Below are 26,240 nucleotides of genomic sequence, written 5' to 3' on the forward strand. Positions count from 1 at the left end.
ATAAACATCACCAGACCAATGGAGGGTTAAAATGTCACGCTGTCGCGTATCTAATCACTATAAATAACAATCTAGATATTGCAAAAGAGTTATGAATAGCCGAGGGATTAAATTCGTCATACTTCAAATGAAGTCGAGGGTCGAAGATCACTCTCTATAACCTTGAAGCTTCGAAATATGACTATTGGTGTTGGAACGCCGATCTGGATTCCTGTACACGCTTTGTCATCAAACGAATGATCGAGGAGTGAATAACATTGATTCGATTGTATATACGTAGGGTTAAGAGGGTATCATACGGGCCAGAGAGAAGGCTCGTTGTGTCCTTGACATAATTAACTCAAGTTGTAGGTGGACCATGTTTCGACACGGTCACAGTCCTGTTTATTGTCTCACGCACGTGTCCTTTGGTGTCCGATCCTGCCCTGATCTATATATTTTTCAGAGCCGTGATCGTTAGTATACCGTGGAAAGAATACGGCGGAAAGGTAAATGATACTTCGCTTCGAACCAGCAACAGATAAACACAATTTAGTATTGATACATACAAATATATTGGGTTGGCAAACAAGTTCGTTCGGTTTTTTAGAGTGGAATAAATTACAAAAACCGAACGAACTTATTTGCCAATCCAATATAGTATAAATAAATAAGTATGATATAATATAATTATAATTATAATCTATAATATATTTTTTAGATCATAATACATTTGTAATAATAATAAATATTAATGAATATTTGTAAATATAATTAATAATATATTATGATTATATATATATATGATGATATATTAAATTATAATTATATTATATTTATGTTAATAAATAAATAGAATTTAGTAGCTACCAGTGTTAGCCCAGGGCTCCATTCAGTCAAAGGGCCTCCTTCGCGGTAAAAAAAAATAAAAACAAGTTAAATTAAAAACTTAAGACAGAATAAATGATACATTTTTGGTACTTGAGTTAATTTCGGTTAATTGGTATAGCCCTCAAACAGTGTAGCCCAGGGCCCTGTCCAGTCAAAGGACCCCCTTTACTGTCAACAAAATAAGAACAATTTAAATTAAAAACTTAAAACAGAATAAATGATACGAACATGTTTGGTTTCTTGCGTTAATTTGGGTTAATTGGTATGGCCCTAAAACAGTGTTAGACCAGGGCCCCAAAATTAGCAACAACGGAAGAATTATTTATTAGGATTGTTTCACGTATTCGAAATAGAGACGTTTTCCAAAAATGTTAGTGATTCAAAAGACACTATTATTAACCATGCACCAACATTTTTGTGAATTTCAAGAACTGTACGAGTCAGTATTCTCTATTTGGTTGGTCGTTTCCATTAGAAAGTATAATGTTTTCTTAGTTTTCCTTCTAGGTTCCTTGTCATCGAAATAACAGCTCGGTCGTATCATTCCCCAACGATTAATGGATAGGAAGAATTCCCAACGTCCGAAGGACTTTCGCTGAATGGCCAGTTACTTGCAATAGAAAATTGCGAAATGCGTGGTTTCAAGGGTGGGAATAAGCTTCGTTTCTTCCACAGATGGAAGTGGGTGTCACCGACGCCCGAAAAGGGAATCGACGGTGAGTAATTACAGTCGTACATATTAGATGCTTTAAATTCAATGAATTTTACTGTTTTCAGAACAGCGTATCAACCTCGACGACTTACTATAATGGACCAGATCTTCTTTCCGAAAATACTTCTCAATTTTTGTGTCACAGGAAGTATTTAAAAGTATCGTTCCATAGGATAATTGAATAAAATGCCTGATTATAAAATGAAATAGGCTATTACATTTTGAAATAAACAGCTTCATTAATCAGTTACATAGTCACCATTTTTTACCATTGTCTTCCAACGTTCCACGAGCTGATGGATTCGTTTTCATAAAAACTGTTCTTCAACTCTGTTCTTCAAGTCTGTTCTTCAAGCTCTTCATGACTCTGAAAATTAGACACGAACGTTAAAATTATCCAATACATATAACAAAATAAATAAAAAAGAAGACTATATGAACAATTTATACACGTAATATTTTTTAAAACTCTGTGCAGTAAAATGTATCTCAATTTAGTCAAATTTTCTTTTACAATGGTGGTTTTCAACCTTCAGTTAGTCGCGTAACTTTCTAAATAACTGGTTAAATGAACATCTTCGTTAATTAATTACATAGTCACCTATTTATGCCATTGTCTCCCAACGTTCCTCAAGCTGGTGAATTCTTTTTCATAAAAACTGCGTACCTGTTCTTCAAGCTCTTGATGTCTCTGAAAAATATAGACACGAACATTTCCAATTATCCAAAATAAATAAAATAGCATGCGGCGACTCTATGAACAATTTATACACGTAATATTTTTTAGAATTCTGTACAGTAAAATAATGTATCTCGATTTAGTAAAATTTCCTTTTACACAATCGTCTTTGACTTTCAGTTAGTCGCATAATATATGTTTATTGAATAAAATAGCTATCTCAATGCAAAATAAATATTCACTAGTGTAGTCGACACCTTCGTTTATGCTTGAAACACTAAACTCAAAGTTTTGACATTGTAAATACTTCATGCGAGTAAATAAAAGTTGAAGAATCACTCGCACAACAAGGATTGCCGTGCAGGAATACCAAGATTAATAATTGATGAACGAAAGGCCTGCTATAAAGTCAAGGATCTATCTCAATCTATATCATTCTTCCTGCAGTTAACGAAAGGAATAAACATCGATTTCTACTCGTGTGGGAGTGCGGCAATTCGCGTTTAATTAGCTTCCACAGCGCGTCCTTCGACAATCAAAGGAAACGCGCTGATTAAAAAAGTAGAAACGGAAGCTGTCGGCCATTATGACTTGCGTGTTTCGTTCGCCACCGTTCGAGGTACCGGAAGCAAAGAAGAGCCTTCGAATTTCTGAATAACACTGATCCTCACGGTGAAAAGTGTGTTGCTGCGATTCTCACGGTTCGCCCAGCCGTAGCGACGCGACGCGAGGCTCGTAGAACTTTCTTGGAGGGAGCAAACGGGTTTCAACTTATCTGTCGAAGGTCTGGGTTAGGTCTCACCGAGAGGGCGGCCTTGCTGATTTGACAATGTCGATACAATGCGATCAATCGGGTTACTGAAACGAGGACACATTTAAGAATCTGGCGCCAGCGAGCATTGCATCACCAGACGCCCGTTCCGGCTTTGCATGTAGTCAGACGCGCTGAGTAGACAGCTTCAATTCCGCTACAATAGTTCCGAAATACTAATCCTAATCGATTGGTCCCGACCGATCTATTGTTCGGTTCAATCGCGCTATTCAGTCGGAGATTCAAAGTTCGTTACGATCGATGATCGCATTGTTACTGTTGCGTTACCAAAATCATCTTACCGCTGCTTTTTTCTTTCCCCATCTGTTATAATACTGTATTATGATGTAACACATGAATGATTTAGATAATCTCCCTTATACTGGTACATAATATATTGTACTGGTTGAAATAGGATAGGTATACAGTCCCTGGCCATCGAATTAGGACCAGAATTGAATGATGTTTTATAGTGTTCTCAACTTGCTAAATTTAATAAAAGAGGAAATTATGTACTTTTACCTATCTGTGTTTTAAAATTGACTTGGACAATTTTTATTTTGCACAAACATCCACAGCCTAGTTAAAGTGTTTGTACGAGAAATTTCGTACATTTCAGACAAAAATGAACTTGTTAAATACAAACTGTAAAGACTATAAGAATTGAATAATGTTGTTATAGTGTTCTCTGTTATAATACTGTATTATGATGTAACACATGAATGATTTAGATAATCTCTCTTACACTGGTACATAGTATATTGTATTGGTTGAAATAGGATAGGTATACAGTCCCTGGTCATCGAATTAGGACCACGTACAAAAATATCACTTTTATGGTTATAAGTTATAATCATACAATATTGTTACATCGTACATGGGAAATTGTCTTTGGTCATTCAAATTATTACTAAATATGTTGATAACCAGGTATACACATAGCAATAGATTTGTTACTAACGTGATAATTAGACTGCGGATCTTGATGCAAAATAAAAATTGTCTGCGTCGATTGAAAGAAATAGAAACAAAATTGAATATTATTTCTTCCCTTAATGATTTTAATAGAGGGAAAATCATATACATATTGGTATTTTCAATTTGTTTAATTTCCCAACAATTTTGAATTTCATCTACTCAATTTTGCTATAAATGCATCCGCACTCTAGTGATAATGATGTTACTTTCATCGAAAAACATCCCTATGCTTCCATGGCCAGGCAATTCTCCCGACTTGAATGCCATAGAAAATGTGTGCAGCCTACTCGAAAGACTTGGGAACAGATACTTGGGAAAATAACGAAGATATAAAGCATATGATAAATCAATGCATACGAAGCATGTCGGAAAGGATACGAGCTGTCATCAAGGCAAAGGGTGGAAATACGAGATATTAACACCTGTTAATAGTGTTATATACAGTAGTAGCGTATTATGCTCTTTGTTAATAAACTATATCATTATAATTTCAACCTGCCTTTTAATTTTACGGAAAACATGAAAAATGCTGAAAATTTGGAGTGATCCTAATTCGATGACCAGGAACTGTACTTAATAGAATTCCCAGAAATCTTGTAAGGGGTGATTTGAAGAATCCTTTTCCTTTGCGAAAATGGATGTAAAAATGGAAATGCTCTGATTTTGGTCCACATTTTTCTAGATCTACATTTTTCTATAATACAAACTCCTTAACTAAGCTGCGGAGAACATTTTCGTAAACGGAAAAGTTATTTCAAATCACCTCTAGAATCACCCTCTTTTCGAGGAAATACATTTTTGGGACACTCTGTATAAACAATACACTGTGTACGTTACTAGAAATTGTGTAATCGAAGAAAGTAATGCTAGAAACAAATTCACATGCTAAGAAACGACGAAAATTGTTCTCAACAATGCACACAATTTAATAACGTTCATTATTAATTAATTTTTCGTTCATGCAGCTTATTGAAGATATTGTAATCAGTAGATTGTGCATGTTTGTGTAAAATATCATGCCATATTTTAATATATTATTTAGAATCGAACACTGAATTTGCTTTGCCTTAACAATTTCAAAGAATTTTATAATTCTGTTATATTTTTTTCATATACAATGTCGCAGGATTGTGTATCAATTCATATGTGTTGCAAAAGAAAGATGGTAATGAGTAGACTGCGGATCTTTATATTCTTCATGCATTTATAGCAAAATTGAATAGATGAAATTGAAAATTGTAACAAAATTTTAAAAATTGAAGATGTCAATATGATTTCTCATCTATTAAAAAATTATTGAGGAACAAATAACATTCTGTTTGGTTTCTACTCCATGTAATCGATACAGACAGTCTTTATTTTGCATAAGGATCCGCAGTCTAGTAATGAGTGAATGTGTATCATTTCAATACATCACCTATTTATTTACTTACGGCACATGCTAATTTTCAAAGTACAAGAAAACATGAGTAAAAATTCTTAATATACATATTTATGTTACATCTACCATAAAATATATTTTAGAAAGTAATTTTTCCCTAATCTTCACGAGATCGAATATAGAAATGAAGAATTGCATTAAAATCTGCAGTCTAATTATGACCCAACACAGTTACTGTATAGTTAAAATTACAAAGTTCTGGACACAGGCCTAGAAATTCTAAGCGAATTTTTCTTTTCACTTTGATGAACGTGTTAAAAGAATATTAATTGGTTGTGGTAACATGGAACAGCGATTAAAGAGTCTAGACACTGTCTGTTACCTATAATTTTATGCTTCACGTCATACAAATTTTTCGTACTAAACTGTCCCGCTCCGGTAAACGACAGGAACGGTAATTTTCGAACTATAGTACGCATTCTCCTTTCATATGTCATTTCGCTTCATTGCTTCCACTTTTTGTGATACGCCGACTATTACCTCCGGCTGTTTTGTTACATTCGTTGCCCGCAGCATCGCCGAACTCGAACGGTAATTAAAAGCTTGAAAAATAGCGTGCAACGAAGCCAATTTACCTATAGCCATGGCTCCTTTCGTACAATTGAAGGAATAATAATATTTATCATTAGACTGCAGATGTTTATGCAATTTACAATTTTTGTAAACGAATTTTAAGAAACTCGGAACGAATAGAATTTTATTTTCCGTGGTAGTTACATTTTTAGATATGAAATAAATTAAAATTGTACTAAATTCTGTTGTATTTAATATCCTAGCAGCTAGCATTTTTTGAAAATTTTATTCATCATTTTATCTGAATTATATGAATAATTTTATTCATAAGGAATTACTCTGTTATTGAACATTTGATGATCCCACCTGAATTAATAAAGTTACCAAATAGATATTTATAACAACAATAAACTTATTTAAAAGTGTAAATACCACTAATTAATTTGTAATTATAATAATGGGTTGCAACAAAAGTTTGTAGCGTGTTTAAATTAAAATTCAAAAATAAAATTAAGATATTTATTCATAGATTTATTCAATAACATATTTTCAATTCTTTTCTATTACTTTTTGCCAGTTTGAGGTAACTTATAATATTATTAAATATAAACATACGAATTTATAATATTATTATTAATATTACAGTTTGCTAATAACCAACTTCATTATCGACTGGTTACGTATGTCGTGTATAAATTGAAGGAAATTATATATATATAAAATTAAAATGAATAGTGTCTCAATTTAATTGATACATAAAGGAATCAGCTATTTCAATTTAATATTTTTGTTGAAGACACAATCAGTATCTTAATCTTTTCCATTGAGAATCAGTAACATAATTTGTATTTGTTACGTGATAAGTAGACTGCGGATATTTATGCAAATTAAATGATTCGACCTTTTGTTCGAATAATTACAATTATTTAGTAAGAAATCATTTTGAATCTTACGGTGCAATTACAACATAGAATTTGTCCAATCGAGCTTAATATCGATTTTACTTTAATTACGCAGTTATAGGTACCAAAACAAATTTCCGTCGTTGGAAAATCAGCTGAGAAACGTCGGAAGGCGGGGGTGTAACGTCTTGAACTGCCCCCAGGCAAGCTTTACTTTCGCTACGGTGGCCAGCGGCACTGTTAGGCCAATTCGTGTTATAACAGGATAAAGAGAATCGACGTGTACACACGTCTAACGTGCCAACGTTCCCGCTCGAAACTGTGTCTTGGGCCAAGAAATTAACGACCGCTTAAGCAAGACTAATTTTAACTCTCCTAAGTGTAATAAACAACTTTCTGCGACGGCGATGTTGATTATTTTTATGTAATCTGGAAAGTCGCTCTAGGAAATTGCTACCACTAGCTCATGCTTGTTGACTCAGCGCTAAACTGTTCTAGTCACCTATTTTTTTGTTAAGTCTCACTCTTGTGGACTTTAAAATTGTTTCTGTAAAATATTTAGCTCCCATACGTTCCTCAGGAATGGTTACAAAAAGATACTAGAATAATATGTGACTCAGAGTCACACCCCTAAAAATTGCTGTACCATCGTTCAAAATATTGTTTAATCTACTATTTCAATTTTATATGTATAAAATGAAAAAAATCATATAGAATGGAATTATTCTAGATCAGAAACAATATTTCATTTTCGTGTTAAAATAGATCCGAGTGCAAAGGGTTAAATCAACAAGTTGTGTTTCATTTATATCATATTTTCAAGAAATACATTTTACAACCTGGGAGCTGGGGTTGCCGACCGTCCGGGGTTGACCAGGATTGTCCCGGAATTGTCGTGGAGTTGATCCAGGATTGTCCCGGAATTGTCGTGGAGTTGATCCAGAATTGTCTACGAGCTGATCCAGAATTGTCATGGAATTGTCATGGAATGAAAGCTATACTACTGGAAAAACTCATAACTAGATTGCGAATCTCTATGCAAAATAAAATTTTCTTACCTGAATTGCTACAAATTGGAGTGAAATAGAAATTTATTTTCTTCCCTACCATGTTTAATATTATAGGTTGAAAATAATATTAAATTTTCCTAATGTTTTTGCTATTTTAAATTACCTTCTCATTTTTGTAATAAATGCATAACAATAATAATATAATTTTAGATTTATTATTGTATCCTACAATCATAAAAGGTTGATAACCCTACCTACAATGCAAACAGAAAGGCATTGAGCATTTTGCAATATCTAAAACAAGAAAATGAGCGAATTTTCACTCTGAAAAATTGACAAAGATTAAACTAACGATAACACGCTTATATGCACAATGAATAAAATTATAGTGTTGTTATGTACGATTGAAGTGAGTATAATATAGCACGTAAACAGGAAGAAATTAAAGATCTTATGCACAATGTATGAGGGTTAAAGATACTCGAGAGCGGACATCCTTATTGCTTACACAGCAGAAGCAAGATCACCTCGGCTGAATAAACTCATTGTAAGATGACGGTGCAGATCATGCGACTTGCCCTCCACGGAGGCCATTTGCTCAATTTTTATTATTTCGCAGAACAGAGATGCAAAAGAAATCTGAAATTGTACCAGGAAATACTATACAGTCCAGACTAAATGCGCCTAAGGTGTCTATTGAATAAGTCACCTGAATCGCATGCTGGTCGGATCCATAACGACTGGCGCATAGTTGACGGCGCCGGTGCTCTGCCAAGCATGCAGCCTGACCGTGGTGATGGTTGAACCATGACGATCAAGTGTACCGCACTGGATCAGGGAAATGCAGATCGTACACGACGTAGACTGTAACCTAATGATCCATTTGATCCAGCATTCGTTCACCATGAATCGTTCATTGTCATGGAAATCTACATTGACTATTCACGAGTGTTGTATTTGTTTTTAAAAATCTAGAGGGCAAAGCTAAGAATTTCTGAAACAATTTCTCATTTTTAATCGAAAAGCAGAGCACCCTTAATTACGCGTCATCTAATTACTTATATTATATACATTTAATAATTGATATCCATTGTAAGAAATAAAGATGAAATCAATATTGTGTTTCTTTTGTAATCATTTTAATAAATTGCTAAGAATGTGACAATATTCTTACTTTCTATTAACAATCTCACAGTTTATTGAATAAATAGATAAAATCATAGTCGAATTATTATATAACAAAAATTTTTGATCTCTATATGTATATCATAATAATAGACTTTATATAATTAAAGTTGACTTTAAACATATTAGGAACTATTGTCATTGAAATTTTATCAAAATTAATTGATTTTGATGTTTCTCAATTGCGTTAGTTTTTAAGATAATTTTACGAATATGTTCGGGTGATTTAGTTCAAATATAAATATTGTAATAATTTGTAGTGTTCAATTTCACGCTTTCTTCACTTTTAAATTCAAGATTAGGTTTTTACAACAGAGTGAAGTCTACAACATTTCGATTAAGGTAAGACAAAAATCCATTACACTTTTTCAAAAGACTAATCTAATTAACTAAGAAAATAATGGTCTGTATATACAGGTTCAACATTGTTCTTGTAAATGCTAACAAGTACCTTTGCAATTCGTTATCCGGCTTTCACCAATTTTCCGCAAACATTGTCCTCGGTGACTCCTCTGTGAAATAATCGATACTTTACTTGTGCATCTACCTCATGAATTATGCAAATCCACGAATCTTGCTGTGTACCGTTTCAAGGGAACTGTTTGATTAATTATATATATATATCCCCCACAAGTATAAATTATTCCATTAACCCTCTGTGTACTGAATTGTTTTATATGTATTTTTTATATTGTAAATGATTAATTAAAAACTGTTTAAACTGTGCATAGGGCAAGCGTTCAGATTTTTAATTACTTCCTTATCCTATTAGATTTTTAATTCCTATCCTTTTGATTAAAAAGTGATTACTTCTGACTGATATTTATAATTTCATAGTATTTTAGCCACATAGATATTAAACAAATTAAAAAAAGCAACCATTTTAGGTATTAAATAAATTTTGCATAGAAAGTTAGCAAACATAGAATTGTAGGTTTCTACAGAACTTTAGATCACATTATTAACATCACTCATATAAATTGATGAGTTCAAATAAAAATTTTACTGAAATAAAATTGTTACTGAAACATATTTGAGAGAATTAATTTTTACTGTAATATATCAGAGAAAATTAATTTTTATTTGGTTTGTGGCATGCAAAACTTTATTTTTCCAATTTTGGTTTAATTAACCAAATTGCATCGATTTTGCTGGATTTTCTAAAAGTTGTAATTTACAATATAATAAATATATTTGTCGTATTGTAGTTCTAATAATTTATTTAACAAAAATAAATTACCTTCATCAAAAATACATTTTGCTTTTCCTGCTTCCTAATGTATGACATTACTAATATAGTCAACAAAATCGTTATATGTATACAGAAATTCCAAGCTATCGATCACCATATAAAGTGTATAGAATATTCCCAAGAAGTAAGATGCAAATTGATTTCGAGCAACATTGTTTCATAAGGTTCCATTTTGGGGTGAAGATAAATTCCGACGGCGTGGAAGAGAAAGAACAGGATTTCCAGACGATCGATTCACGAAGAGATACTTGTGACTTACTAGGGAATGATTCACAACACCGTTTGCACTAGACTTTGGACAAGTTTACGGATAAGGACAGCGAACTCGCCGAGTGTCTCAGCTGATACACTGATTTGTAAATGGCATGTACCGACGTGCTTGCTGCGCGCAAGTTCGCAATACAGGTTCGTATAGAACGTGAGTTCGTAATGTAGAGGTTGCGTTGCGGGATCGACACGTGTTTTAACAGTTTGCGAAACGATTTGTGCGGGTTTCGTTTTACTTCCTCAAGCTTCATAACTACCGCTAATTATTACTCTCTCTCTTGCTTAGATGCTAAAATTTGATTTTGTTTGTTACAAATACAATTTTAGTGGTATTATTCAGTATACAGGGAGTCTCAAAAATGTATTTCCTTGAAAGGGGCGATTCCTGACGTTATTTGAAGTAACTATTTCTTTTACGAAATTATTCTCCGCGGCTTTGTAAAAGAGTTATCAACGAAAAACACGGACCAATCAGAGCGCGATTGCAGCAAACGAATTCCAGCTCCGCCAATGGCAACGCCAGGCTCAGCACGAGCTGAGGTAGCCGCGCTCTGATTGGACTGTGTTTTTCGTTAATAATAATGTAGACAGCGGATTTTATGCATTTATGACAAAAATGACAAAAAATTTTAAAATATACTGTTACATTACTTTCAATCTATTAAACATATTAAGAAAGAAAATATACTTCAACTTCACTCGAGTTTGTTGCAATTCAGGTGCAAAGTTTTTATTTCACATAAAGATTTGCTGTGTAATAATGTATGTACAGTTAGGAGCATAACTGATCACACACACTTTAAATCAGAATAACTTTTTTATGAATGGGCTAAACGACTTGAATTTCTCTGTAAGGTTAGAAAAATTAGATTAGTAAATAACGTCTAAAAAATATGTTGTAGAAATACATTTGGTCGGAATTGTGAAAAACAATAGTAAAAATTGATTTTTACAATCTTTTTAGCTGGGCCTTGTTATTGGTTTACGAGTTATAAACGATAAAAATGCCGAAAATCATGAAAAATTGCAATTTTTACTACTTTTGATCGTTTATAACTCGTAAACCAGTTAACCAATTTCAATGAAACTTTCGATGCATTTTTTCAACATATTTATTAGACGTCATTCACTAAACTAATTCTTCTAGCCTTTCAGAAAAATTGAAATCGTTTGATCCATTCGTAAAAAAGTTATTTAAAGTGTGTGATCAGTTATGCTCCTAACTGTATAATTTTGCTTTCAATATTTTGACTGTTTATATTTGATCTACTTATTTGTTTCTGTTACAAACGCATAAAATCCGCAGTCCAATTACAATATATGCTTGTTTCCCATGGGAAGTGTCTTGACAATTTCAATAGTTGCAAAGAAAAATCTATTGACCGTGATAAGTATGTTGGAACAATCTCTGGAATGTGAATGATCAAAAACATGATTCGCTGCAGGTTGCAAAACGGTAGAAACAAGTGTAAGTCCAGCAGAACCAGTTTTCCTAAGGAAGAAATTGTAAAGGGTAGAAATTGCTATCCGCTCGTATAACAATTTCGAACACGATTACATTATCAATTACTTGTCACCACCGGATCCTGGAAAGTCCAAGAGAGATCCTCCTCCGATACATCAACCAGACACGGCACTGCGTCATTTTGACCGTTGGCTACAAGTTCAATCTCGTTCCAGGACGTTCATTCTTTCTAAGCGGACCAAAGGCGAACGGGTGACGCGAGCCAACTTTCTTTCCTGCCTATTTCGCTCATTGAAAACTGGACTCTTTCCGCGTTGCTTTATTTTATTTTCATTTCCTTTGTGCCGGACTCGAACCCGGACCACGCCGACTCGGCTCGGGCTGACGTCAATTAAGTGCGCGGGAGCGTGCTCTTGGGCTTCCCACTCGGATGTCTTTCACGTAATGCCTGGCGAACCAGGTGATTTATAAAAGTAGTCAGAATTGAAACTGATCGCGCGAAGAAAAAGCGGCATCAGGCAGTGCTGAAAGAATTGCTCGTGATAGATTGTATCGGGCCACGACCGCTTTGAAATATGACACATAAGATAAAACGCAAGTACTCATTCAGTTCCAAGAGATGCTGTTGAACTTTGCGTTTATCTTCGATACATTAAATACTTTAGATCAGGGTTGGACACATTTAACACGGGCTTAACACATCTTATTTGGTCACAAGTAAGGTGACAAATGATCATTTGAAATAAGGTGACAAATAATCATTTGAAATAAGATAACAAATAATCATTTGAAATAAGATAACAAATAATCATTTGAAATAAGATAACAAATAATCATTTGAAATATAATAAGATAACAAATAATCATTTGAAATATAATAAGATAACAAATAATCATTTGAAATATAATAAGATAACAAATAATCATTTGAAATATAATAAGATAACAAATAATCATTTATAGCTAACAGCTAATCATTTATAGCTAACAAATAATCATTTATAGCTAACATCAAATCATTTATAGCTAACATCAAATTATTTATAGCTAGCATCCAATATTATAATATGCAACATTCAATGTCGCTACCGGAACCAGTACTGAATGTTGAATAATCATTGCTGAGATATTCTTTAATTGATTTTTAATTTACATGACGCGTTGTATGCAATACAAGTCTGTTAAGAATCAATGAGAACTAGTGACGCAAATTCAAGTATTTCCGGAGTTGTATCATTGCAGGTTCTAACAATACGATTCTTTATGTCTTCAGATATTGCAGATGGTATGCAGAATACATAAATTTTTTATTCAGCGTTGTTTTCTTTTAATTTCCGATTCAAACTATTCTACGAAATGATACGGGAACTCGCGATCACCTTCGTATCTCGAAAGAAAATATTAAATAAATGCCAAACAATCTTATCTACTATTTTTCACATAACTTATTTGAACAATGCACAGGTTTGCATTAAAAGTTCTTTCTTCAATAATTTCTACAATAGATTGGGTTGAGGTCTAGAGCCTAGAGAATGCCCAGGCCAATCAAGAACGTCGACTTTTTTTCTATGAGGAATTTAGAAACACCTTTTCGTCTTCAATACAGTGTGCAGAATCGTTCATGAAAATAATAATGAGAATTTAGAGTAATTAACTCTAGTTATTTCAAGTGTCCCAATAATTTTTGCATCTCGTTGTAAAATGAAAAACATCATTGTCGTCGTATAAAGCTGGCTTGGGCATTATCGAAATAAATTATTTCAAAAATAATTGTTAAGATAAAGTTAAGAGTTATATTAATATCACTGTAAAGAACCGGAATTTTTCACTGATTAATTATCCTTAAAAAAATCCTGTATGCGTAGCACATTGTGATGGAATATTTCATAAAAAAGAAAGAAAATCCTATTCGCGGCGCGATGGGGACCCGTGGATTCGGATATGGTGAGAACGTTGCCGTGAAATTTATGCGCGTGCTCGTGGTACCGCCGAAACCATCCCGCAGCTGTAGAAATGGGGTGTCGTGGCGCACGTGTGACGCAATTCTGGAGAAAGTACGGGCAGAACATGGTCCTACGAACCGACCTGCCCGGGTGCTACCAGCCCGGCCCGGTATTGAAACGCGAAAAAAGGCGAGCTGTGTTCGAAGGTGGATCACGAATCGATTACGTAAAACGGTTTCAAACGAACTGCGGCGGACAAAGATTTATAATAAGGCGGAGTTATGCCGGATCGTAAATGGAGCTGTCCTGACGAGTAATTGAACCCCGAAAGCATACAGAAAATGATACAGATATTATGTATACGTGCTTTCCTGAGTGGTCCGATAACCTGTAAGTATTACGTGCCTCCTCTCAACTACAAGCTGCAGACATGGGCAGCTTTGTATTTTTTATAGTTGCACAAATCGACAGGTTATTTATTTATTCAAGTTACACAAATTGGTAGCTTACTATTTATTAAGTCTGCGCAAATCGGCAGCGTAATATTTCTTAAATCTGCACAAATCGGCAGCGTAATATTTATTAAATCTGCAGAAATCGGTAGCTTACTATTTATTAAGACTGCACAAATCGGCAGTGTAATATTTCTTAAATCTGCACAAATCGGCAGTGTAATATTTCTTAAATCTGCACAAATCGACATCGTAATATTTCTTTAATGTGCACAAATCGACAGCGTAATATTTCTTAAATCTACACAAATCGGTAGCTTACTATTTATTCAAGCTGATCACCTCGTGATCATCAGTGCTACATTATTATATTTATAATGAATGATACGAGAATACTGCTGCAGTGGTGAATTCATTTAATTGCCTCTGTTGAATAAAAATTACATTACAAGTTAGCAAATATACTCTTATAATTTTTTTGATAAATTGTATATATACATATATATGACACTAACTAATATACATCTAGTGTTAGTACAATTTTATTTTAGCTGAAACAATTAACCTTCTTGTGTCCATTTTGAGCCATAGATACATTTTCCACCTACATTATATTATTTTTTTCGTAGCCATTATATTGGTATTTATTTCTTTGGTGTAAATTGTTTAATATAATATAATTATATCTTGAATGTTTTTACTATCTTACACTTGATCTGTTTGTTATAAATATATAAAATCTGCAATATAGACATAATAAAGTGGTTTACAGCAATGATCCTCTAACATTTTGTTTAATAAAATTATGGATCAATAGAGAATGTTAAATATTTCATTTTGAACGAACAAATTTCTATTTCTGCGTCATTTTATTTAATAGACACTAAGTATAATGCATTGTAAAAATAATGAGCGCACCACTAGAATTAATAAATAATTATTATCGGTCACGTGCCATGAACCACAATTTCATTGTCAAGTCTACACACGTGAATAAAATGAATATGTATCAGTATTCTCGATCTTCTTAAACTACAATGGAATGACTCACAATTATCGAGTCCCCATAGAAAAACTTGACAATAGAAAAATGTACATTTCTCACCAGGCGTTTTTGCTGCATTAAATGCTTGAAATTCGCGCGATAATATCGAATGGCATTACTATAATAACTGTGAAAGCGTTGCCGCGTTTTCTTCTTCCTTCTTCGCGCAGAGCCAATGAAAGAAGAAATTCTCGGCGTTACATCAGGACATTCTGCGATGATGAGACCGAATAATTTCGCAACATCGTCCTTCGAGTACCGGAGCACCGTTATGAAAAAAAATGACTGATTAAAAATACCGTTGTCCTTCCTCTTCAAATCTAATTGCTTCCTTTTAGCCGGCGACCTTGCACAAATGAAATTGCAACGACGACCTGTTCGAATTGCGAAACCGCGAGGTTGCTTTTAATGCGTACCTGTCTACGAATTCGCAATCATCTATAAGTGCGAGTACAGGAGGCCCTCTCTTCTTCTCGATTTGACTAATTAGATTTCCCGTTCGAGCACCGTGTTAGCTTACCAAGATACTGATGGATCATCTTCGATCAGCGATTAGGTAAACGTGCCGCAGGCTCTCGGAGGAGTTTAATTTCAAAGTATTCCTTTTCAGTTTTCTCTGGTGAATGCAATTAACCTTCATACACGTTCCGCAAAGTGGTACGTAATGCGTGACATTTCAGAAATTCCCATACCAATTGTGCCCGAAAGCTGATGTATACATTCGAATTTAACGCGTGTTCCAAAATTCTATGATTTTTAATTGGATTTTTAATTAGGCACAGTTCTCTGTAGAAGTGTTCGATATTCCATAGTACACCAGCAGAAAAGTGAAGAAACATCGAAAATAAGAAATCGATATTTTATTTTATTCACACTACGATGAACTTTATAAAAAAATTGAGGACATTGCCTTCGACAATTCACTATTGAATTTATATAAAACTGGTACCACTGAAACTTTGATGAGAGATATTCATTTATCCAGATTGTTGGAGATTCTCAATCTGTTTAAGCATGTTTGCCAAATCCAAAAATGATAAGACACAACTTCCGTAACAATATGAACGCGCTCGTCTGATAAATTCAATATGAAATCAGCAATTTCGAGTTTCTAGAATTTTCTTAAAATCGATTTTGCAGTCGATAAATAATTCGGACAAAATTCACAATCGTGTGTATTATCAGGTGAAATGAATTTCAGTGTTCATGAATTTCTTTGTAATTTTTTGCAGAACAGTTACTCACCCTATAACTACCCTTGTGGCGGGGTTTCCGACTTGAATACCGACTTGAAACTTGTTACAGAAGGTTTCCTTTAAGGGGCCATTTGACCTCCTTATCCGACTATACTCTTTGGTGTCCTTTTGCACCATCCGACATAAACACAGACATTCATGAGTATTTTAAACTTTACGTAATTAATCCCTCGCCTTAAAACGACGTTTCAGAGACCTCGTGGTGTTCAGACCTCAAGTAACTTGATTATGTTTAACTTTCCATTATAAACTAACATGTGCAATACGTTAACCATTTTACATTGATTTTAGAGCGATATAAATAATTTTATTTTGTACATCTAATAAATCTAGAATTAATTGCAAGGTAAATAGTTATGGACACAACAAGCACTGCAAATAAGATTAATCCCTGTTTGAAATTTGTAGAACATAAGAAAATTGCTGGCCATAGGAACGTCATTACGGTAATGTCTCCGTAACTGTCGCATGTTCGAGTCTGCCGAGCGACAGTTCTATTTAGTGGAGATGCTACATTCATTATAGTATGCCGAACGTAGAAAAGGATAGCGCTAGAAAAGGAAACAAGGAGCGAGGCTCTGGCGTTCGGTAAACATCAAAGGACTCATGGCAGCGCAGCCTTACAGATTCACAAATCAAAATTCTTTATTTTTGGTTTTTCATTAATGAAAGTACCATCGTACTCATCTCGTTTTTATTAACACGCTTATATTATTATAACTTGCCGTGTTGTTGTATGCGTCAAATCTTGTAAACGAATTTTAAACCTCTTCCCATAGTCCAATCTTGCTAGAATTTTGCACCCGACGGCAATGACAGTAGAAAATAAAATATATAAAACAAACTTTTTAAAAACCACCCATTTTTTAAAAATAATTTTTCCCCAAAATTTTAAGCAATTACTACGAAATTTCTTCTGTTATAAAATTAGTGTCGGAATAGATAAAAAAATTTAATATAAATTTAAATAAAATCATGACATCAGTGACTATAAAAATAAAAGCGTGGAGCGCTAAACTATATTGACGTCATCTCCGTGGGCGCTCCACGCATTTATTTATAGTCACTGATGTCATGATTTCATTTAAATTTATATTAAATTTTTCTATCTATCCCGACACTAATTTTATAACAGAAGAAATTTTGAACTAATTGCTTAAAATTTTGGGGAAGAATACTATTAATCATTTAACTGTGGATTTGGTATTTTATGGAGAACCAGGAAAAAAATGATTTTCTCCTTTTTAGTGCATTTTAATATAAGTGTCGTTTTTAGAGAAAGTTTTTTTCTAATTAAAATGACACCAATTAAATGCGATATAGTTACAATCATAATTACTTGTGTAACAAAGCAGAAGTTGTGGACTTGACAATTACGGTAAATATGTATAAAACGAGTAATTATAACCGTAATTATATCATATTTGATATCCTTTTAATGAGAAAAACGAGTCGAATACGATAGTAAAAGTTTCATTTAGAATTTTCCTAGCATTAGTATGAGTCTCACCGATGCTTAACTGGTTCCAAGGAGGATCCCCTCCAGGGGTGGGGATAAAATTTCAACAGTTACGGTAGACACCTCTGTGACAATTACAGAGATGTTACTGTATCTTTCTATATGTATATTCGAGCTTAGGAGGTCGGACAGTGAACGCGTTAAACGATTAATTAAAACTCGTTGCGTAATCGCGTTTGGCGCCGCGGTTTAATGAATGTGTTGCACGTAAACGGTTGAATAATGATCCTCGCTTAACCAGATTCACTTTACCTAGTTATTCCATTCATTGCTCAATGATCCAGTTGTAAAATAATTTGCAACCATATCTAGACTTTGAAAACAAGGATCACGCGGCGCCTGATATGGTCTCGTGCATAGGATCGAGCGTGCATAATCGTTGCGTGCATTGCGCGGCGAGTAAATTATCCTGTGAAATTCTTCTCTGATCGCATCACCGAAGGAGCTGTCTGGACCTTGGCAATGCGGGGTCGTCGAGGGTGCTGCTAGTTTGAAAGGTTGACTCGTTTACTTAATAGTGCAATTATTAAATATCGTAATAATAAATACGATGATTAAATATACATATATGTATGAGAATAGCACCTTATTTATTAACACTAAATCTACCGATCACTAAAAGAAATTCAAATGTTTTACTTTACAAAGATGACAAGGCTCTATTTATTTAGATTTTGTGCAATTTTTATCGCAATATCTGCTTGGACAAAGGAATTTATCGAATCACAGTTTCCATGTAAGTAACTTTATAATTTCAATAACTGTGAAATGAAAAATATAAAACCGGTCATTTGGCTGGCAGTGGTAGGTTTAGTGTTAATGCCATTCCATAATTATCCTAACAGATAAGTAGTGAATGTGGGTAATTAGTAATTACTAGACAGCGGATTTTATGCATTTACGACAAAAATGAGTAGGCGTAATTTAAAACAGTAAATAAATTAGAAGAATTTAATATTATATTATTTTCAACCTATTAAACATATCAAGAGAAACAACAAATTTCTATTTCACTTCAGGTTGTTGCAATTCAGTTGCAATTCACGTTGTTGCAATTACTACTGATTTTATGCATTTGTGACAAAAATCGGTACGTACAATTTAACACAGTGGACATGTTAAAAATATTTAAGGACATCAATGTATTAATTTATTAGCTTAATAGGATCATTAAAAGAAAAATACAATTTTTATTTAGCTCCTGTGTCTTGCAATCAATGCAAACATTTTTTATTTTGCATAAAGATTCGCAATCTAGTAATGACTAATTACTTTCTGGCAGTAAAGATAAATGTCCTCGACTCTCTAAACTTGCACAGACGAAATATTAATTACCAGCGAGTACTATCCATGTATTAAATTGATTTAGCACTATTTAATCGTTATATATTCCTCAAAAAATGGTCACGTACTATATTTTTCCTTAGTTATCATCCGATTTGCTATTACACTTTGATTCAACCAGTAGTGTCGTTGCAAAGTGACTTCAATCTCTTGCTTTGTTCAGCCACGAAAAAAATTTTTCTCAGCTCACGAAAAATGCAAACATTCTGCAAAAATGTATTAGAAGGAAATGTGCAACATCCTTTGGAAATAAAAGCTTCAATCTTTAACACTAAACCTACCGACCATTAAAAGTGTTACAGTTACAAAAATGTGTGTACAGTATTATAACAATAACAAGATTAAATTTATTTATATTTTGTGCTATTTTTACTATAATATTGAATTGGCAAGAAAGTATAATTTCGGTATTTTAAGGTGAAATAGAGCCTAATTTTTTTATTCAGGCAATGAACTTTAATGAATAAGTTATTTTCCCTTCTGTTTGATGCCAACAACCGTAGTCCCGTTGAAAGCACCGGTTCTCGTTAGATCACCGAAGTTAAACAACGTGGAACGTGACCGGCACTAGGATGGGTGACCGTCTGGTCAAAAACCGGAAAGTGACCCACCCGGGGTGTTTTTCACGTGTTGTTGGCAAAAGGTGGTTCGGAACCCACCATAAACAGTAGGTCCCGCTGAAAAGGCGATGGTGAGAGTGGAAAAAGGAGAGGATTGGTAAATGAATTTGAAACCCTGAGGGGACCAAATATCATGTCCATACCATACCATACCCTTCTGTTTGATGATCTTTCGGCAGAAAGAATAATTAAGAAAATATTTTATTGATTAAAGTTCATCGCTTGGATAAAGAAATTCGGTTTAATTTCACCTTAAAATACCGAAATTACTTTCTTACCAATCCAATATATACTGGAGTCAAAATATATATTCAATAAATTCCCATGAAAACACCATTACAATTTCAATAATTGTCAAATAAAAAATCTAAAATGGGTCATTTGACTCTTCGTAGTAGGTTTAGTGTTAAAATAAGTTCAAACTTATGGTTGTACTATTCGTGTTTACGAAATTACCACAAGTTAAATGTCCAAACTTTTTCCAGATACCTTTTGGATCCACTGCACATCGGTTTCATTAATTACTCGGTAGTTCCAGTGTTGAAAACAGTGTATGTATAAACAGAGTCGCCAGATTAAGACTTGTGTCCCCACACTACCTTCCCCCTCTGCGATACTATTCCCCCACGCTTCCACCGCGGCCGGGTCACGTGACTAATCTTGCACTGGCAGAGAGAGGGTAATATTTTCCCCTTAGTTCGCGATCCTTCATCTACCGACTCTGTATACAAATACAAAATGGAAAGTATAGTCGTAGAAACCAAGCAGGGTCACTGGAATGGTCATGAGAGGGCTATCGAACGTTTCGCAAAGATCTGATCTCGTTTCAGCTATTTAATCGAGCTGCTATCGAATGTAAATAAGCTCTCTCCTGGCGAGAACTTTCATATCATCGAGATATCGACACGTCAGTAATCCACTTGCCTGAAATAAGTAGTTCGAAGCCCTCGGGGTTATCTCTCACTTGCCTTTGTCGTCATCTCAAGTCTATCTCGCCGTTTCCAGTTAAGAGCTCTAAATTGGATATATTTAGACTAGAGATATAAAACAGTCATGCTTTTAAATGGTTAATATAAATTCGCTGCTCACTTCCTTATTTACAGGAAAATTCACTTTTCTAGATTCTCCGTGAAGATATTATTCTCTATGTACACACAACAATTCTGAACTTTCCATTTAAAGAAAGGATCTGAGGAGATTGTAAGGTTCAAGGCTAAGGAAAATATTCCACTAATGATCACGTTAAAATTATCGCGTTGAAATAATAGCACCAATATGAGATTGTCAGGCAGGATAGGTCTTTCTTTATGGCTTGCACTTTTCCTTATGGCTTTATTGTTCTGCTAAATAAAAAGCTGAGAGCGCGTTATCTCGCGACACGATTACTGCTTTTTCTCACTTCCGCGTCGAATCAATCATTATTAATAGACTGCGGATCTTTATGCAAAATTCAATGTTATTTCTTCCTTTATGATTTTAATAGAGGAGAGAAATCATATGTTGACATCTACAATTTTTAAAATTTTCCAACGATTTTGAATTTTATGTACTCAATTTTGCTATAAATGCATAAATATCCGCAGTCTAGTCCGTATTATCAACAATTTACTTTCAGGTTTATAATCAGGTTTATGTTGTAATATGAGCACGAATATATTTTATTTAGTAATGTCCCACAGGAGAAATTTTTATAATTTCAGTCATTTTTAAATAAATATAAAATTCACCATTTCCCTATTAGATTCCGCATTGCGGATCTAATCCCTATGAGACTGCGGATCTTTATGTCAAATAAAAATTGTCTGCATCGATTGCAAGAAAAAATGCAATGAGTCAATTAAATTATATTTAAATATTCATATTTAGTATCCATCAATATCGAAATGGTAAATGAAGACGTAGTAAGATAGTAAAATTTCATCAAATGCAAAAACAAAAATCGGGCTTAGTTCACTTAAGAAATAAAGAAGTATGGAAGAAGTCGTAAGGGATTTATTTACTTATGTTAGAATTACAAAGAAGCTAACTATTAACACTAAATCTACCGTGCACTAAAAGCGATTAACATGTTAGAGTTTGCGAAAATAACGAAGCTCTAATTATTTAGATTTGCTGCAATTTTTACGACAATATGTGCTTGGATACAGAATTTTATCGAATCAATTTCCACGTAAGCAACTTCATCATTTCAATGATTATGAAATGAAAAATATAGAACCGGCAGTGGTAGGTTTAGTGTTCAAATTCCATAAATTTCAACTGCAACAAACTGGAGTGAAAAAATTTATTTTGTTTCTTAATGTACTTAATAAGTTGAAAATTATTTAACAGTATTTTTATATTCTTTCGATGTTCTTGCTATTTTAAATTGCATAAAATCTGTCTAATAATTATCAATTATTAAATGTGATGAGCACGAGCAAAGTCTTTCAATCAAAATAAGAAAGTAAAGAAAAAATAAACAAGAATACATGAAGACTTAAAATCCCTAAAATTATAAAGAAGTAAAGTAAAATGTAACAATTTCAGAATTTTTATATTTTCGACAGAATATAAACGACAATAAAGTTGATAAATCAAAATGATTAAAAATGATGTGCTGACGAAGTGTTTGTTATTAAAATTGTGTGAATATGTAAATGAATGAAGTGAATACAAAATCAGAAATAACGTGGACAATCGTTCATGTTGCGCTCGGTTGAAGTACGGTTTAAAATATGGTTTATGGTGTGCCTTTGTCGCGCCTTACGTAACTGCGGTAACTTTATACATGGCTGGCATGGCCCTCAGGTACTTGGGCGTGGTCCTTTTTCCACATAAGTTTCATTTATCGAATGATCGTTGCTGATCGATCGGTCTACACGTCCCGGCGTACATATATAGACGTATTTCTTCGCGAAACGGAACAGGAACAAGCACTTGTCGTTTCCTTTACAGATTTTAATCCACAGACAATGCGATAAATTGAATATTTATGTCCTTTCGATACTCGCGTTGCACGCTCCAAATAAATATTCCGTTTAGGTTGATACGTAACGCTCTCCGTGGAATGTTTTTCAAACAGCTACACATATTTGTTTCTATTCCCAAGGAAAAGCTGATTTCAAACCAGCATTCATCAACGATAAAACACGTTTTCTACTTTTAAGTGTCAAGAATGTGTCTGACAGTGTGAGAGTGTATGTCAAGATATTCACAAATAATTTGTGCAAAAATTATAAAAAGAATTGCTATAATTAATATTTGTATACCAGTTTACATTTATTGATATAAACGTATTATTATCAATCGTAATGTGCATTGAAATTTTACATTTTCCTATTTATTACTTGATAATCCTAATATTTATTTTTATATTTTTCTAACGACATCAGAGTGTCTGATATAATTTCACATTCGAACAACCAAGCACTAATAGTAACTAATATACATTGCCTTTTAAAAATAACAAGACTGAATTCATCGAGACATTACACGATCATTTTTATAAAATACATTGGAATAAATAAATATGTCTAGTAATCGCCCACGAAGATTACTATTCGAATAATTATAAAATAAAGAATCCGAAATCCGTCATTTTGATTAAAATATTCAACAAATTGTTTAATGACAACTAATAAGATGTACGTTCATAAATCAAGCCATAGATAATATAATTAATAGACTGCGGATTTTATGCATTTATGATAAAAATTGGTAGCTGCAATTTAAAACAGAGGATAAATAAATAAAATAAATAAGTAAAATAAATAAAAGATTTGAGAACATCAATGTATTAGTTGCAGCTTATAAACATTATTAAAGAATGAATGAAATTATTACTTGGACCTCGTTTGTTGCAGTTGATGCATACAATTTTTATTTTGCATAAAGTTCCGCAGTCTAATAATTAATGAAGGGTTTCTAAATCGTATAAAAATTTTAATAATTAATAGCTGATTAATAATTCGAAAGTTTAATTGAACAATTAAGGGTATCAATAGACGACGAATCTTCAAGCAAAATAAAAATTTTCTACCTAAATTTCAACAAACTGGAGTGAAATAGAAAAATTCATTTTCTTACTTAATATGTTCAATGTATTTTTAAATACTTTAATAATCTTACCGTTTCAAATTGCACCTACTCATTTTTGTCACAAACCCATAACGTCCGCCGTCTAATTGTCACCATCTCCGATGTCGACGTGGTTTGATAAAAACATGTCCGCTTTCCTGTCAGAAAAGATGAGATCAGTATGGACGATAAAAATTGTGTTCATGTTTCTTTACGTGCGTGGTAATGGAATGCGATGCGCGTTGCACGTATTCCTGTAATTTAACCAGCCGTACGTCCGCTTTCCTGGCCTTGCGTGTCTCAGAAATCCTTTTATTGTTCGGGTATGATATTTTGGCAAGTGACTCGGTGGTGCACGAAGGTCGGCCCGACGTGTAAATTACGAAGACGTGGTTACGACCGCGATACGAAACCGGGGATCCATTGTCGCGCTTTGTGTTTTGACAGATCATTGGTATGATAAGAACGGTCTTCCCTTTATTTGCAAGTACAACCTCTTGCGATGGAATAAATTTGCGCGATGACTGAAAATTTCCTATGACCCACTAACCCGCCCTGTGAACTGTCAATTTAAGTCTCGATCGACAAATGCTTTGTGTTAAGAATATTGAAGAATGTCTTATATTTAATATTGAATTGTTTTTTCATATTTAATATCAATTTCATCGTGCACGTGGATAGTGTTCTCATTAGAACAATTAAATCAAACTGAAGGTTTAATTCAATTCTTGTTAAGTTGAATTGATTGTTAAGATTATTAGCTTTTGGCATGCAATGCCAATTTTATCATGCACGTGAAAGGTGTTCTCATTAAACATATTATATTAAATTTTAATTTCAATTCTATTCTCATTAAATTCAATTGATAGACAGATCACATCATTGTCATATAAATATGAAGGTAATACGTTGAAAGCAGAAACATACCCTAAGGGTGAGATTTTAAATATTTTAGTTGATTGGCTAGTATTGCAATTCCAATTTTTTAAAAAGAAGCTGCAGCTTCACTCCTTCAGATGGGCATATTTAGTGAAGACGTAGGTCTTCGGAGACCCTCTGACCTTCCGAAAAAGATGAAATTACCTCTCTCCAACGGCCTACTATCCCTGCGTCACGGGTCTTCTTTATTAAAATATTGCTTTAAAAACTACTTTGAAAAAGAAAGTTGTTGAAAGAGGTGAACCATTTTTTAGTATACTATATTATCATTTGCAATGAGTCGTAACTAAATCGTTGAAATCAAAACATGACCACATTTGCAACCGAAGGAATTTATGTTACAATATTTTTAATTTATTAATTTTATTGATACAAGTTTGAATCTTCGCTTTTACTATACAGATACGTATGCATAGTAAGTTTGCTATTACCATGTAGATCGATACGGTGCATATTCCGTATGCAGCATGTTCAGCATGTTGCAAATGCAAGCTATCAAAGAATTGCGTAAGTCACGTTGTACTATACACGTATATTATGTCAACATTCAGAGAGTTAATATTAATTAAAAGGTGTCAGAATTTCCCTTCGACACAAGGCAATATTGAAATATTTTATCAACAATTACAAGCCGTACCTACGTTAATACAACCAGAGTTGGGCATTAATCAATTAAAATTTTAACCAAGATTAATTGATTAATGTGTACAATTAAAAAAGGTAATCATTGGAAAATGGACGATTGATTCTATCGATTGTTGAAGTTAATCGTCAATCGTTGATTAAAAAAACGGTCTATCTATAAATTGTAATAAAGAGGTAGAGAGAGACAGAGAGCGGAGCTGGAGAATTGACAGAAAAATATCTCAACAAAAACTCAGTTTACAATTTTTCCAGTATGCATACAGTTTTGATTCCGTTTTTCATTTCGAAATTTCAGCAGTTGATCGTCCGATTGACGATTACAATTGAAAAGAA

General features: G+C 33.5%; 1 long non-coding RNA gene across 2 annotated transcripts; it reads right to left on the reverse strand.

The window, feature by feature from the left end:
- Positions 1-886: 886 nt before the first annotated feature.
- LOC143215231 (uncharacterized) lies at positions 887-24,538 on the reverse strand. Of its 2 annotated transcripts, XR_013010329.1 has the most exons (4): positions 24,375-24,538; positions 2,184-2,273; positions 1,852-1,949; positions 887-1,772 (listed from the first exon to the last, which is right to left on the reverse strand). It is a non-coding gene; the product is annotated as an uncharacterized LOC143215231 (long non-coding RNA). The 2 variants fall into 2 exon arrangements; XR_013010328.1 differs by having other exon boundaries at positions 887-1,949.
- Positions 24,539-26,240: the final 1,702 nt, after the last annotated feature.

Source organism: Lasioglossum baleicum, chromosome 13 (genome assembly GCF_051020765.1).
Source record: "Lasioglossum baleicum chromosome 13, iyLasBale1, whole genome shotgun sequence".
In the NCBI taxonomy this organism is placed as follows: domain Eukaryota; kingdom Metazoa; phylum Arthropoda; class Insecta; order Hymenoptera; family Halictidae; genus Lasioglossum; species Lasioglossum baleicum.